A 16,288-nucleotide genomic window follows, 5' to 3' on the forward strand; every position below is an offset into this window, starting at 1 on the left:
GCTGAGCTGCAGGGTTTATGGAAAGGTAGCCATTTTTGGTGTTGGGAAACGATGAATTAAAAAGGCTGTTTGGCAGATTATTCATTTTGGAAATGGTTAACTGATTATAATTGGTTGTGGTAAAGCTCACTATTGTTAATGTGAGTGTCTGAAATCCATCCTTCTCTGAGGAGCTTTGGAACAGATAGACTGGGAGACAGCCAGAATAAATGAGAGAATTTACCTCATATGTGCCCTGACCCACCTGGGCTCATCACAGTTGAGCTGCAAAGGTCCCATGTGATGCCATGTCAACAGTCCCTGTTCTGCTCTAGCATTTGGTGAAATGTCCCCCACGTTGCCTCTACAACTGCTTCCCTTTTCACCTGTGGGTTGTAATGCAGTTGCCTTCTGATCCTGGAATTTATTGCGCTTGTGTGGCTGATCTTAACTGGCTCAACAGATGCCTTTCCACTGAATGATATAGACCTTGTTTGCAAAATGACCTATTTTGAGGACAAATGTGAAAGAGGTGATATGTTTTATCCAGTGTTGGCAGCTTCTGGGTGTGAATTGCTGTATTCCTGCAAAAGTATAGTGGTGATACCACTTGATAGTTTTTCTCTCATGGCTTGACCCCAGTGTGTTCTGCTCTTGTTTTTCTGGTTATGCCATGTGCTGAAGCAATAGACTTTGCTGCAAGGCTCATTATAGTATTAAAAATAATAAAAATACTCATATAGTAAGTAGATAATTGGATGTGGTTATGTAATTTCAAACTTCTACACTTTAAGAGGCTACCATGGCTCAAGCAAGTATAAGAGTTTCTGATACTCATTTGGTGGTCATTGAGCAAGTCATCCATTACAAATTTTGAATTTTATGTGTTGTCACCTGGCTGCAAAGAAAGCAACTCACAGGCTGCATGCTGGTTTATCTGGTTCTACAGAGGAGGTGGGGTGGTTGGAATCTGTCATCTCTTGGGCTGTACTTGTGCCTCAGTCCAAAACTATGATTGCTATTTTTATGCAGACTTGCTTTAAATTAGCAAGGTTAGGACTGTTACAGAGGTGACACACATGGACTTTCACTATGAGATGCTCACTGGTTGTCCTTTATAAATACTGCATGACTGTGGCTAGATAAAATCTTTTTTCAGAGTTGGTAGCAAGGGTAGATCAGATACTGGGATATTTATCTCTTTGCGCTTGTATTAAAATCAATGAGAATTTAAAAGCGTAGGATTTAAATAGTTACAATTTGGAACTATCCCAGCATCCTTGATATCAAAAAGGTGATGGCCTCGTTTTATGCAGATGTCCTGGCACTCAAAGGGTGCATAAATTATTGCACCACTTATCAATTTCTCTTTAATGTATTCCTTTCTTATATCTGGGACACTGTTAATAGAGGGAGAGGATCAAAAAGCGTAAAAATAACTTGTATGTAAGTTTCTTTGAGTTGAAATTACATCAGTCAGCCTGTCAGCACTAACATATGGGAAACATAGTTTCGCTACCATGCATTGCAGGGGCTAAAAGTGCTGTTCAGACCATGTGCTCAACTCCTACAGAAGAGGGACTTCATGTCACTCCTGCAACCCACTCACGAATTTAAGGGGTGACATCTATGGATGCTGAATATATGGTAACCCAAATATTGATCTTGTTACAGAAAATGTAAAATAGAGAGGGGAAAAAAAAAAAAAAAGATAAAGAAGATCTCTAGATCAGCACAGAATTCAGTAAACTTTAAATACTACATTTTTTCTAAAAGCTTATTGTATTGCCATTGCTGTATTGAAATGGCAGTTGTAGAAAATAGGGAATTTTCGTGTAGCTTTTCCATATCTTGGGCTAATTTGCAGTAACATATAACATCTCCTTGTATCAATTACTGTAAACTAGTAAAGATCCCTACTGTTTTTGTTTTGTTTTGCTTCCTAAAGCCCCCTGCTGCTGTTGATTACACCTAGATCTGCTACTGATTGGAACTGTTAAAAGGCAAAGATAGTGTGGATGGTTTCTGAATCATTTAATTGTAGAACTAATAAGATGTTTTCATTGGGACCCAATAAAACAGATCATATTAATAAGTGTGTATACTGTCCATGAAATTTCTGATTGCCTTTTCATAATTTTTGCAGTTATGAGTGTGAGACTCATCAGCCTGATGGTATGTGATGTGCAAGTTTCTTTTTTGGAATAATATTCCTGAATATGGTATTAAGAAAGAAGTGGGAGCCTAAGCTATCCAAGAGCATCATACAGGAGAGATTTTGCTTTCTGTGAGTTTTTACTTTTTCAGTTGTATGTAAATGTTGTGTGGGCATGTTGAATTAAGCAGATAATTACATGAACAAGATATATTCAGTCTTACGTTCATGCAGCTTTTTTAATAGCTGTATAGTATACACTGCACTTGGTGCATGTGAACCTTGAAAAATTGCTTCCTTAATACAGTAACACTTGCCAAATAATGTCCAAAATTGGCCTAGAGCTATGTTGGCTTATCATGAAAGAGCCTATTCTTCTATGGACTGTCAGTGTCCATTTAACCTCTCATCTCTGGCAAGGTTGAAAAGCAATATACGAATACATACAAGGAAGACCTAAAAGGAAGAATAATAAAAAGTTAAAATTTGAGTTGGTGGCTTTCCTATAATATCTGTGACATGATTTCTAATTTCTCGTGTAAATAATTTTCAAGAATAGAGGTGAGATTAATATTGAGGGAGGACAGGAGAGAGAGAAAGGGAGTCTACAGCTGCCTTAGCACCTTGTAAATCTGCAGGAGAACTGATAATGCCATTCCAAGCATCCAGGAAATAATGCTGCAGAGCAGCTCTTGTATATCTAGGAGGGCATTGCACACGGTGGACAAGTCCTCCCATTATGACTTAATTCACTATTTCTTTTAATGGCTTTGCCAAATTTGTTCCCTTTCCCGCACAGATATAATCCCCTCATGTGCTTTGGGTAAAGTAGCAATAGGGACCTTCCTGAGATACCACCTGGAGCTGCAGTCTCCGAATTGTTCTGCTCTTGTCAGTCCAATCAGTTAGAATTTCCTTTGCCCAATCATGTATTTCTTCTCAGTCAGATCTTTACTGATGTTACCTACATTTTAAAATAGAGTTTGCATTTTACCATTTTGTTACTTTTGCCTCTGACAGCGAGAACAAATTCTGTTTTCACCCATATTGCTTTTTGGCAGTTTATGAGTCATTTTACATTCCAGTTTCTTCAGAGTTAGCTGAATGTTGTAGAGTTTGAGTTCAAGGAAATTAAATTCTTGTTTGTAACAAGTGGGTTCTGAGATTTTTTTTTCTCATTTGTGAAAGACTTCATGTTATGTTCTGAGGAATAAGATCTCTCCTCTTCCCTTCCCCCCCCTTCTTCTTTTCTCTTCTTTTTCTTCTTCTTTTCTCTTCTTCTTCTCCTCTCCCTCTCTTTCTTCATTACCTTGTAGTAAAAGGAGTAGCATCCTTTATTCTGTAAAGGTAGTATTTTACCCATATAGTAATGTATATATTACATGAACACCCCCTTATACACACATGCACACTGCTGACTACTTTAAGGTGTGAGGAAGCAAAGCTTTGAAAAGTCATACCTCATTATTCTAACACAGTGAGGTGCTGGAGAAAACCAGTATCATGCAAAATTAAGTTATTTTTAAAAATATTATATATACCTCATGCATGCCATTGGTTCAAAATTGATGACAGAAGGAGCAGAGCTAATCTTAATATTGAATTATGAGGATCGTTCATTTCTATAGAACACACTGTTCATGGAATGTGAAGAGTTTATTGAAGTACTGAAACATTAGTTATTGAATACGTGTTCCTTACAAATGTTGGCTTTACAATCACAAGGTAGCATGATGTTACCTTCAAGAATAAATGAGGCACTTTGCACTTCAGTAGGCTCTTAGTTCCCTTGACCAATTATCTGCATTGATTATTTGAATAAAAAGGAATAAAATACACTGTTGTATCTAAAAAGCTTAGTATAGAAGAGGGAAAAAAGAACAAAACTAAACTAAAAAACCTACTTATCTTAAGCAGATAGCTTTCCTTCTGTTTTTTTTTTTTTTTACTTTCTACAAAGACAAATGTGTTAATGTAATGCTTATTTAATGTACTAACAACTCTCAGGATCTGCTTCTTTTCTTTGTTCAGGGTTGTCTTAATTTTCTTCAGCTTATTTTTGCAGAGGTCATTTTTTACCAGACTAACAGAGGCTGAGAATTTTGAACCATGTACTAATAGAGAAAATGCATTTAGTTCTTTAACTGAGAGAAAATATATGAATAGTGGGTTTATGTAGAGTTTGCATTGACAGGTAAGTTTGTGTCAATCATTCTGTTTACAACTGGAGAAGTACTTTTGTGAACTACTTCTAGTTAAAATTGTACCTGCTGGTCCCTTAAAGGCCAGCAGTTGCTCTTACAGATTACTCCTATAACAAGATTCTGCAACTGGAATTCAGTTTTACTGGAGTGAATTATAATGTAATTTATCTCTGAACACATACCTCGTGTATTGATAATGTGCAGTAGCTTATTAGTAGAATTATTTTGGAACTGAATCTGTGAAAAAGAACAGGCATGGCTCTTTGTGTGCTGTTTCTTTTCTCTTCTTCCCCCATAAAGTATAAAAAATCCAAACCAAACAACAACAACAAAACCTCAAAAGAAAACAAAACAAACAACAAACAACCAGAATAACAACACACACCCCTAAAAAAAAAGGCCAGGGGAGGGACTAAACAAAACAGCATATTGTCATTATTTCATGCTTGTTGCCATTTAAAATGTCGCCGTTTTTCTCCTTCCTGGTACTTTGTTGTAGTACATTATAGTCTTGCAAGCGATGTATAACTATGTACTGAATTCAAATAGAAGTGCTAACTGGAAGTTCTCATTGTGGTTTTCAGAAAGCTTGCACTTCGGATTTCTAAGTAGGGTGGTATTCTTTACCTTAGTCCCAGGCTGCATCACCTTCGTTTCTTGGGCTTGTCATCAACATCTCTATCAGGGTAAAACTCCAATGCATGTAGCAAGAAATGAAGCGTGTAGGGGAAAAACATAAAGGCTCTTGACTGAAATAGTTCCTTAACTTATTAACAGACAAGTGTGCATGTCAGAAAAACACACTTGTTTGCTGTGAGTATATGCAATAGCTGATGGGTAAAGAAACAGAAACCTTAATTGCTGCTTGCGTTTAGGTCACTGTTCATTCATTCATTCCTTGCTGGAGCTATGAACTATTCATATGTTGCCACAGTATGTTACTTACACACGGCTGATGGTGAAGGAAGTAAGAGCTAAGATGCTTCACAGACATCGACATCGGGGGGATTAACATGTCTGCTTCATTAATATATATGTGCATACATTAATGTTGAAGTATTGAAACTGTTTCAAACGAGATTAAAAGCTCTATCTCTTAAGGTCTGCTATAGTCCTTGGAAACATTTAAATTTTTGGCATCGGTATTACCGGTTTCTTAACCATTTTACTTTTACTTTGCCAGTGGGGATACAAGCGCAGCCAGAGTGCTCAGCGCCTGCCTCCTGCCTCGTTTTCTGTTGTTTTTCCTTAGCTAGGTCTGCTCTCTGTACTTGCTAGCCATCATTAAGCATATATGAATCTCTGCGGAGTGGCAGGCATGGATTCTGTGAGTGACATTTCTGGCAGCGTTTCCCTTGTATATGGCACCGGGCCTGATTTTCTGAAATTTTAAGCATCTATGATCCCCATTTGCTTCCGCTGAAGCTGTAGGTACTCTGTCCTTTTGGAAGGCATGCTGCTCTGCGCTTAATCTCAGTCAGTTAAGAGATGAGAAAGTCCTGGAAACTTCCTTAACGCTCCTGAGACAGCCGGTTCTGTACAGCAGTGAGAATATCACCTGTGTGAAGGCATTGCCCCTCTTGATGTATTAGTTACAGATCCAATAATCTGCCCCTGTGAAACTGGGTTTGGAGATCAGTAGTGAATTGTTTAGTAATATTTATTGGAGCTCTTTAAAATATATTTGCAATGTATAAAACACTTTGATATATAGGAGCTCACATTCTAATAAGATTACATTAAGTATCCTAATAAGATCAAGGCTTGAAATTATGTTTTTCCGGATTTGAGTGATATAAATTAATTTTAGTTTAAACCAGTGTCAGTGTTCTTAGATGTTTGTTATGAATACTCTGTTTGCAGTTTGTGGGTCTGCATTTAAATAAAAAAATTCAATTCTCCTATTAACACAAGAAGCATTTTCTCTTCCTCTCTTTCCAGTATGCTGCAGCTACAAATTATCAAGGCAATGCCGTAATTATTAAACTCAACCAGTAAATTATATAGAGGACAACAGTGGCTGATCACTGAACTCTGCTGGCACTGGCCTTTCACTTCTCATTTAAGTCTAGCCCACTATATAGAATGAATTCATTATTGTCAATTCAGATCCCTTGTGGAGGCTAATCCACATCACAAAGCCATTCTACACAAAAGTGAGTTCTCTTCAGGAAGACCTTACAAGTACGTGCAAACTAAAATATGCAGGAAGCTTCCAGTACAGACTAAATTAATTGTTACTTATAATAACAGACTGACCAGAGTGAAATGTTGGATTACTTCGTAAAGAACCCCACAGTAGTAGTTCCACTATGATTTCTGTTGGGTTTTCTTTTCTACTTTTTATTTTATTGTGAATTCTGATTTCTTGATAACCTATCGCACAAAACTATGTATCTAAAGAGCTAACTAAATCTTTAGTTCTTGTGGTTTTCGGTGTTAAAATATGGTGCATGAAGTCAGCGGAGAAGCTCGGCTAGTTTTAGCATCATGATATTCCTTTTCTCCTTTAATGGTTTGGATGGAGATATCTTTTTTCCTCCAAGTGGGCCATGCTGCATAAAGATATTAGCTGGTTTATGCCCAAGTACATATGTAACTAAATTATTTATTTATAGTCACCCTTCCAGGTATGACGCCTGCTATATCAGACTGATACCAAAGACGATATTGGGGAAACAGTGTATAGTCCTTGCAGCTGTGGCCAAGAGAGATGCTTTTGTTTAGTATTTCAGCATTTTAGTACCTTAGCTTTTCTATCAATGTTTCTATCAGGTGTAATAATTTAAATATAAAATATGGTATTATGTTTCTTGTTTAGATGTTTGATGTTGTATTTCTTAAAGTACACAACAGTTCAGAAAATGAGTAACAGGAAAGTGTAATTGGCACTGATGCGTGGCTGGCATTGAGTGTGAGCTCCTCATCAATACGCAGTCTTCACACCAGCTCTTGCAACCTATGACCTGGGTAGTTTTGTTTATTTCATCGCTTATCTAAATACAAATATTTTGGAGAATATAAAATTGTAGAATTGAGTGGCTTTTTTTTTTTTCTTGCTGCATTTTAATTCACAGAAAGGTGAAAGTATCTCCTCTTTGCAAAATTTACCTTACTGAACCTGATAAAATTTCAAGTGCGGAATACAAAAAGCATAACAACTCTAGAGAAGGTTGGTTCCAGTTTTCTTCTTAATTGCCAAAGTTTTATGTGCAGTATAATAGCGGGGAAGAGTTGATTTGTTGCATTTACCAACAACTGCTCAAGATTTCCCTTTGTCCTGTCCAAATACAGCTGAGTATGTTTTTATGGATGCCTCAGCATAAAAAACCCAGTACATTTCACTGTCCATTTGGCGTGAAGCACTGTAAAATTAATTCTGTGCTTGAATTTCTCCAGTGTCAGGCATGGATCTCATCAAATTCTTTACTACTTTGTTTGCTTAAAGACTTTGTCTTGAGCTGCGGAGCAAGAATAGTAATGACCTTCAAACTCAATTTTCCGATATTCAGTTTATACTGTAAGCTATCAAATCCACTTCAATTTGTTGAATCCACCTCACTCATTATCAAGTAAACAGTTTGGTAATTTTTTTGGTGAATTTATTATTTGTTGCTTTTAAATATTGTTTCTCTTACAGCATGCAAGAAATAGTTTAATTAATAATTTTTCACTCTAAAAGGCTAAGAATGTTAGCATTTTTGTCTCTATAAACATATTTAAAATTTCAGGGAGAGTTTAAATATTTATGAAAACACAAAAGGTAACTTAACAATAATATGTTTGTCTTGGAAACTTGTGGCCAAAACTTATCTGCACACAAATTACTTTTGGGAAAAGAGAAGAGCATACTTCCAGTCAGTTTTAATATTTTTAATGGTTTTCACTTTTTACTTTGCAGATTATATAAAGCCTTCAGATATTAATATATATTCAAGATCAGGGATTTATAGGCCTCTTTCGTTTACCGTGCCTTGCTTGTGTGTGAAATTTTCATGGTCTCCTGGTTCTTCTGAACCATAGTTACTGGGCATGCAGATAGACAGCTGATGTTGCTACTAACTCTTCATCACGTAAATGAGTGAAACTCTTGGCCCAAAGATAGCAAAGACTGTTCATTCACTTCTTTAAAAATAGCCTACAACTGGAAGGCATATAGGCTGCAGGAAAAAAAACCACCTTTTTTCTAATGGTTTCAGTTTCATGGTTATTGATGTTCTGATATTGGAAGTATGCTGACTTCAAATATACGTCCTTGTCATATGTATTTATTTTTCTGATATCTTTAGCCTGTTTTTGAAACAAGCTCAATATTTCATATAGATAGTATATCTGGCTATAGAGAATATATCTGAAAAAGTCATAGTGGTGGAATTATTTTGTCGTTACATAATTTGGCAGGGATTGTTTTTAAAGAATCTCTCTGGTTTATTTATGTTATTTAACTGTTGATCTGGTATTTACGTAGAGAAATTATTTAAATTTATTCATTAGACTTCAGAAGTGCATTGGACATGACTGAATTGTGCTCCCCTATCCTGTAATGAGGCTTTTGTGTGATTTTGCACTGACACTTTGTAAAAGATTTAATAATCTTTCTACCCCTTCTTATCTTCCAGTGTGATGCAGAGCATTACAAACAGAGATTTTTGTATCAGAAAGCCATCAGTAGAAAAGGTGGATATTCCTGAAACTAATGTTATTTTGCTTTCTGTATTTGCACTATTTCTTCAGTGCTTGTAAATTAAGGCTATTATTTTAATACAGTGCTTCTTCCTTTAAACATAGACAGATTTTTTTTTCCTGAAGTAGATACTTAATAGCTATCCCGCATGGAAAAAAAATATTCAAGGGTTTCAAGGAATAGCTGTAGCAATTGCAGGAGAAGTGTATAAATTACCATCTCTTTTGGGTTTTTTCCCCCTCTCAGTGCAACTCTTACTATAATTAGCCAGCATTTAACAGCAAATGTTTGCTTTGGTTAAATTATTCAGAACATTTATTTTACTTGTCAAAGGTTAGATCAGGTTGTTGTTTGAACTGGTAATTAAATGCAGCCTAATACACTGTCATATTTATATGCACTATCAGCCCTGTTTCCTCCTTATTCTGTATAATTTTATACTGTTCAGGGTTGACATTTAGACTTCCAACTCAAATCCTGTTTTCCTGTAAAAAGAAAAGGTAAGATTTTACCTCTATGTTTAGTTGTACATGTGTACGCTTAAGAAAATAAGGTTTAGAGTTGTTTGGAATATTACAGCTACAGACTTTATTGTCGTAAAATTAGTAAGGCCTTTTGAATATTTTTATTTGCATATTTCAGTAAGTCATTACACAACATCCGGTATCTGTTAATTTTCCAGAGATGAAGGTGAGATGGACAAGTGCAGACCTCTCCTTTACTAATTGAATACCCACAAGTCACACTAACATGCAGTAGATTTGAATTACATTGCCAAATCTTTGCCATAAATATGTGTAATACTGAAATATATAAAGTTCCTAAAATAATTACATAGTGGACTCAGATGAACAAACAAAGCTAAAAAAATCTCAAGGTCAGAACTTGTTGTGAATCTAGAGCAGTGACCCTTGTACATGTACATTAGAGCACTGAGGCTGGCTATCCATCCTGATAAAATCAGCAGACGTTTTAGAGAAGCCAAAATTCCGTCTTTTGTAGCAAGTTCAGACAAGTTCAGAAACTATTTTTCACACACTTATATTACACAGTCATTAAATTGAATTGCCAGATACGTCCTTTTCTGTTTCAGCTATGTACGTTTATTTTCTTGATCAAATTTGAAGAAATAATAAATTATAGGGCTTTTTATAAAACTTTTATGCTCATAGGCCTAATATTGCCCAATTTCATGCATTCTTCAGTGCCTTTGTGTTGCAGCTTTCTTTTCATGCAACTAATGTAGTGATATGTATACATTTCAACCTACCTTATTTCTCAGCATTTCTAAAACATTTTTGAAAAATCCCACCCATTGTACTTAATGTGTTGAAAGTGCAGTTTTGAAAGTCTCACAGTTCTGTCAAATGAGAGCTACGCTGATTTGTAGCTTTGTTAAGAAACAATTCAGACTTGATCTGCCCAGACTGTATTACATGGTTGCAATAGCTGAGACAGGAATAAGGACAAAACATATAAGGACCATCTTAAAAACCCAAATCCACATCTTCGTTCCTTCACATGTGATCTCAGAGTAGCAGAACTGCGTTTTTTCTTCCTTTTTTTTTTTTTTTTTATGTTTTCTTCCCCATAATAATATTTTATGATAAAACTGGCATAGGCTGCCATGTGCCACAAGGTAGAAAGGCACAGTAAAAATAGAGTATTCTTGATTATAATTATAGCATTCCTAGCGTGACACTAAAGAAACTCGATGTATGGTGTTCAATTTCTTATTTTGCAGCTTGTTAAATTTTTATACTTCATGGATGTAGGAGGTAGCTAAAATCAAGAGAATGTACAGTGCTCTTTCAGAAATGATTTTGACCTCTAGGTAAAGTACATTTATTTGCGTATACATCATCTGAACTGTGAGCCGTTTTGATTGATGTAGCAGATAGCATATACATATGGCATACAGAGGACCCAGGTTAGGGTAAAGTTCTGAGCTCTTTCATGATGGACTATCTAAATGTAAACTAAAATCAAAATGACTAAATTGATTTTGAGCTGTACAGAAGTGCCATACGAGTGTAAGTGTTGGGATGCATATGACAGACTCTGTGTGCTTTTAATTCAGAAAACTGATCTTAAGTTAAATTATTGCTGTATTAAAGTTGAAGAAGTATTCAGACATCAGTTTGTACCAAGACTACTATTCGCGGGAATGAAAACTAGAGTAGTTGTTTACTACTTTAAGACCATTGATATTATAAATCAAGACTTTTGACAGCGTGACACATATCCATGAAAGTCACCGTTTGTAGGGAAAAAGTATAAAAGTTTAACATATAGTGTTAGGGTATGGATAAGGTCTGAAGCTTTTTTTCCATGAACTGAGGAACTTAGTGGTGAAATGGTACTTCAACCATGAAAGAAACAACCCAACAAAACCAAAAACTTTGTTCTTTCCTGAACATCTCTCATGATCATTCCTACAGGCTTTGAGAAAAAGAAAGCAAACAGTTTTAGTTAAAATATTCTTTAGTCCTCTGTGTTACCTTTTAAAAGCCAAACTGTGTGTATGTCTTTGGAAGGTGAGATCACTTTTCTCATCTGCTGTTTCTGACATCAGTGCACTAAAAGAGTTCCACTAAATACAGAGGAAATCTTGAATTTAAAGGAGATGGAGAAATATTCTCTCTAGCAAGCTAACTTCATGTAGTTATACTAGGTGACATTTTTTAGAAATCTTTATGTTAACAATACCATGTTCAGTTATTTGAAAGGATGAAGGGAGTCTTATGTGGTCTTGTTTGGGAGAAAGCTGGCTTGGAGTAGCACAGTAAAGGAGTGATTTTCTGTCTTTCTAAATAATTTAATTTCTGTTATCTTTTATGTTTTGGCTTTAATGCTGTCAAAACCTCTAAACCAAAAATGACGAATAATTTTAAAGTTGTCTGGGTTTGTTGTATTCAGTGATTTGCTAAATCAGAAATGCTAAAATAGGACAGGATTTCCCTTTTTCTTCCACACTGAAGAACAAGAACTTCCCAAGCACAGGAGTTTGGATGAGTAGGCAGAGGATCTACTGCCTGCCTGAGAAATCCTTAAGCTTCAAGACTTCCTGGCAACAGGTGGAATTGCAATGTGTTTGACAGAGAATAGTCATCTCAGCTAGGCAATATCTATCTGTCACCTCTTCTTTGAAGAAAGATCCGTCCCCTTGATCAACATTTTCTTCCTTTTCCATTAGGAAGCTAAGAACACCTGCCACTGCTATCTTATGTCTTCCTTTTAGGAGGAAAAGAAAGATGAATAATACATGACAGACCAAAATTTCAAAAGTAACTACTAATTTTAGGTGCTCCAAGATGCACAGCCTTACTATTAAATAAGAACGAAAAGTGAGTACGGATCCTACCCATAGTCCCTGGTGCTTGGTTTCTTTCCATTTACTTCTCGATCCATTTCAAAATTTTCATTTCATTCTTCTTAATACTCTTAAGTGGTCCATGGCCTGGCCACTGCTACGTCACTTCTCTGCCTGAACTGGGCCACTTCTCTAGCTCAACTATTACCAGAAATGCAGCAACATAACAAAAAGTTCATTTTCCTAGGCTTTTGCATGTGACCAGTTTAAGAAAGAGATAATAGAGAGTCTGCAGCAGTAAAAATTCTGAAAACTACCTTTTCTCAATATAATATTTTGTGTGTTTGTAGAGAAAGAAAATAATAAAATTGGTCAGAAGGACAGGAAAAAAGGAATTGAAAAGAAGTATGTGAAAACATCTATTTTGTCCAGGAGGATTCAGAGTGTTAATGCTATCATGAGTTATATGTTAAATATTCTTAAAACGTCATACTGATCTGTCTAACACAGACAAGAAAATTGTCTGCAAAGGCTTTCTGAAACCAACAGAAAAAATTTAATCAAGGAGTTTCTAACCATATCTTGTTTACATCTGTTATATTTTTTTAATAAAAAAGGCTTAAAAGCCTAGCCTCAAAGGTGTTGCAAGCTTTCTGTAAAGTATAATGACAGCTGTTGTTCCAGCACAATTCTTCAACTCTGTTCATTGTTCTGTGGGTATTCCAGTTCCTTTTTGCTGGTTGTATACAACAAAACCTGATATTCAGACACTGGGAGGTTCAGTCATGTCATAGTGGTTGGTGAATTAGAGTGAACAGTCAACTTAGCCTAATGTATTTAGGAGCCATCAGTCTATTGAATTACCTCTTAAAAATCAAAAAGCTTTAGTGAGTCCTGCCTGTTGTTTTTCTCTCATTCCCCAAAGCAGAAACACATATAGAATTCTCAGGGTAACTGATCCCTTAGCAAACTACTTCTGGTTGTGTCTGAGACCTTGCCCTGCTATTTATGTGTTGTCTAAAAATGTCACACAAAACCAGGCTTTTGCTTCTTGCTGCATAGCGTGTGTTGACTCACTTCTAAAGCAAAATAAACCTAGGACTTAGGGTAAAGAGAATGAAACTTGTTGGTGACAGATGTTTCTGGTAAGACAAATTTACTGCCAAACCAGAAAACCCTCTTAACTCATAAATTGCAAGTCACTTTTATTAATATTTCTCAATTTAAGCAGTGTATTTTATCCTTATTTTTGAATTCATCTATGTTATGGATTCTTATTGTTACTATAAATTTAATTTCTGAAATTCTGCACAATTAAATTATTTTTATAGCCAGACTTTTGTTCCTGTATAACCTTGCAAAGTACCGCTTTCCTACTGACTGTTTAAGACCTGCATCTGTTTCAGGTTTTGAAGTGGTATGGACAGTGTGTATTTGATGTACCATGCTGTTCATACCAGTGACTTCTATGCCTGTGTTTTACATGCTCTGGCAAGGAGCAGGGACTGCCCAGAGAATATTTTAGGAGGAATAAATGCCTCTAAGTAACAGTGCATTATAGAAATCATTATGCTACAGTGACCTTGCCCGCCTAGCTCCTCTGCCTGAAGAGTTCATCAAAACCACTTGTTCCCTTGACAGTCTGATGTGCATGTACAGGAAAGCACAGAACATTTCATCCAGCTGCTCAAAAATCTGAATGGAAAATATGAGACTGCAAAGGGCTAGGAAAACAAGTTGTAAGAGATAACACTATATTAAGAGATCAGATTATTAAAGAAGGAAGACCATCACACTATATTTTCCTGCCATTTATAATATTATTAGTCTTGGCAGGAATTAGTGCTAGGAGGTCCTGAAGACCAGAAACAACAGATGCAGCAGGATGTGCTGAGCAGCAGAGTTCACTGTCTGGAAAAGGAAGAACCTGCTTTGTCTTCTTTTTAGTAGCGTGAAATACAGTGGTGTATTCCTACCAAAAAAAAAAAAAAAAAAAAGAGAAAAGAAGAAAAAAGTAATTCATAACAGTATTGATCTCTTGATATAGTGGGCTTTCCTGAAGTCAACTACCAGCTGACATTAGCAGGTTTCATCTATACTTTGTGTTTCCAAGTCTTAAGGGCTTCCTTTGCTTGAGGTATTTTATCTCATTTTCTTTAGGTACTGCTGTTTGAAATTCACTATATCCTAGATATGAATTCTAAGAAAATACTGAAGCCCTAGAGTGGCTCATGAGCACCCTGCTTTTGTTACTTTTGATGTGGCAAGGCTGAAGAAGAGCAATGTGAGCAGGCAGTACATGACATGAATCCTGTGTTTTATGTATGTCTTGAGACTGATGTGAGAGAGAACATTCGTGAGAATTTTCAGCGTATTTTTTACCAGGGGTAGCTCTACTCTGAAGCTTTTTTCCTCTTGAGCATGGCTTTTAGATATACTCAAGGCAGCTCCTGCTCCCATTGACAGAAGTAATGGCAAAGCCTTGCAATTTGCATTCATTGCACTGTAGCTGAATTAGATTTCAGATAGTGCTTTGTCTTTGCTTTCCTCTTGAACTCGGTTTTTCTCTAGAGCTGTGCCTGTTATGGGGTTTATGGTTCTTCGCTTTATGTAGAAACTTCATTGTAAGACACAAAACTAATTCTGTGTCTCTTGTTCCTTTCAAAGTGCACATGGAAATAGTCCTTTTTCTTTAGGAAACAGGTTTTACACCAACTTTCTTTTTACCTCAGCATGAGACCATGCTGCTTTAGCATCTGCATATCTAGAAGAGAAATATTTGATGTAAATGCCTCTGTGTGTGCATGAACGTGCTGGTGTTCCTATAAAAATTCTGTCAACCCCTGTAGGAAACTGTTTTCTAAAAATAGTGAAAGAATAAAGGCTGAATCCTAGATTAATTGCTTGCTACTTTAAAGCTGTGATATCCTAGAAACTTATTTCATTGAATACACTTTTAGTGTCTAAGCTAGTTACCATCATTTTGGGTAAGGCTGCAGGCTAAGCTGCCATTTTTTCCAGTTCACTGTTTTGATGATTTCTTTCAGTCTTGACATTCTTCGGCCCTTCGAGTTACATATGTATTACTAAAACATAAAGTGTATAGCATAGCATGGTGCCTGTGTGTTTCTGAAAGTAAAACTCTTAAATACTTAAAAGCAGTCATTTCCATACCATAAACAGCAGTAAACTACTTTGGTTTCATAACTATCTTTGGAAAGGAAAAGCTTTAATTTAAGTTATGTTGTTTTGTAACCAGGTAGATAAAATATATTCCAAAATAAAATAAACAAAAGATTTATTTCATGTAATGGGTTTCCAATTGTTTGAATAATTTTAATATGAATAAAGTTTTCAGCGTATTTAGATTACTGTAAGAAAAGGGAGTAGCTTCATAGTTGGATGATGTACACATTTGAAATCTTACTGCATTTTACTTCCCTTCCCTCCCATCGTCTTTTTGCTGAAGTAAAACCTTCTGTTTCCTTCAGTCTTGCACCATAGGTTGTAGTTTCTAGGCTTTTATTTGGTCTTGTTGCTCTTCTCTGGACTGCAGCAGCTGGTTACTGTCCTTCTGTGCAGTCCTTGTGAAGATGGATACACTATTGTGTATCCATCTTTACCAGCATCAGATGATAGGAGGAGATTTACACATCTCATTTTTATCAACTTGTTTTGGCTATTTCGAAGTAATATGATAGTGATGCCTCACTTTCAAATCGTGATCCACTTGCCCATACATTTCCATCACATCTGCTTTATAACTGGTTGTTCTTCATCTTGTGTTTTTGTAGTTGATTATTCTAACCAAGCGCAAGGTCATAACTGGTCTTGGTTAAAATTTACTCTTTTGGCAGGATAGCTTCAACCCAAATGAGTCAAATGACATGGTTCCATGTAGATGCTTATGCCAGTAGTGAGAAAGTGGCATGGGGTAACGATTACTCGGGAGG

At 36.1% G+C, this 16,288-nt stretch overlaps 1 protein-coding gene across 9 annotated transcripts in view; it reads left to right on the forward strand.

Annotated features, from left to right (window-relative positions):
• The window catches only part of TBC1D5 (TBC1 domain family member 5), a 316,442-nt gene that overhangs the window by 102,677 nt on the left and 197,477 nt on the right, over positions 1 to 16,288 (forward strand). For 2 of the 9 annotated variants that reach the window (XM_065830710.2, XM_071804973.1), the window contains one exon: positions 2,126 to 2,266. The exons of the other annotated variants lie outside the window; for them this stretch is intronic. The gene's annotated coding sequence lies outside the window, so the exon portion shown is untranslated. The remainder of the gene's footprint in view (positions 1 to 2,125; positions 2,267 to 16,288) is intronic. 9 annotated transcript variants of the gene reach the window in all.

The sequence above is a fragment of the Patagioenas fasciata genome, chromosome 2, assembly GCF_037038585.1.
Source record: "Patagioenas fasciata isolate bPatFas1 chromosome 2, bPatFas1.hap1, whole genome shotgun sequence".
NCBI lineage: Eukaryota > Metazoa > Chordata > Aves > Columbiformes > Columbidae > Patagioenas > Patagioenas fasciata.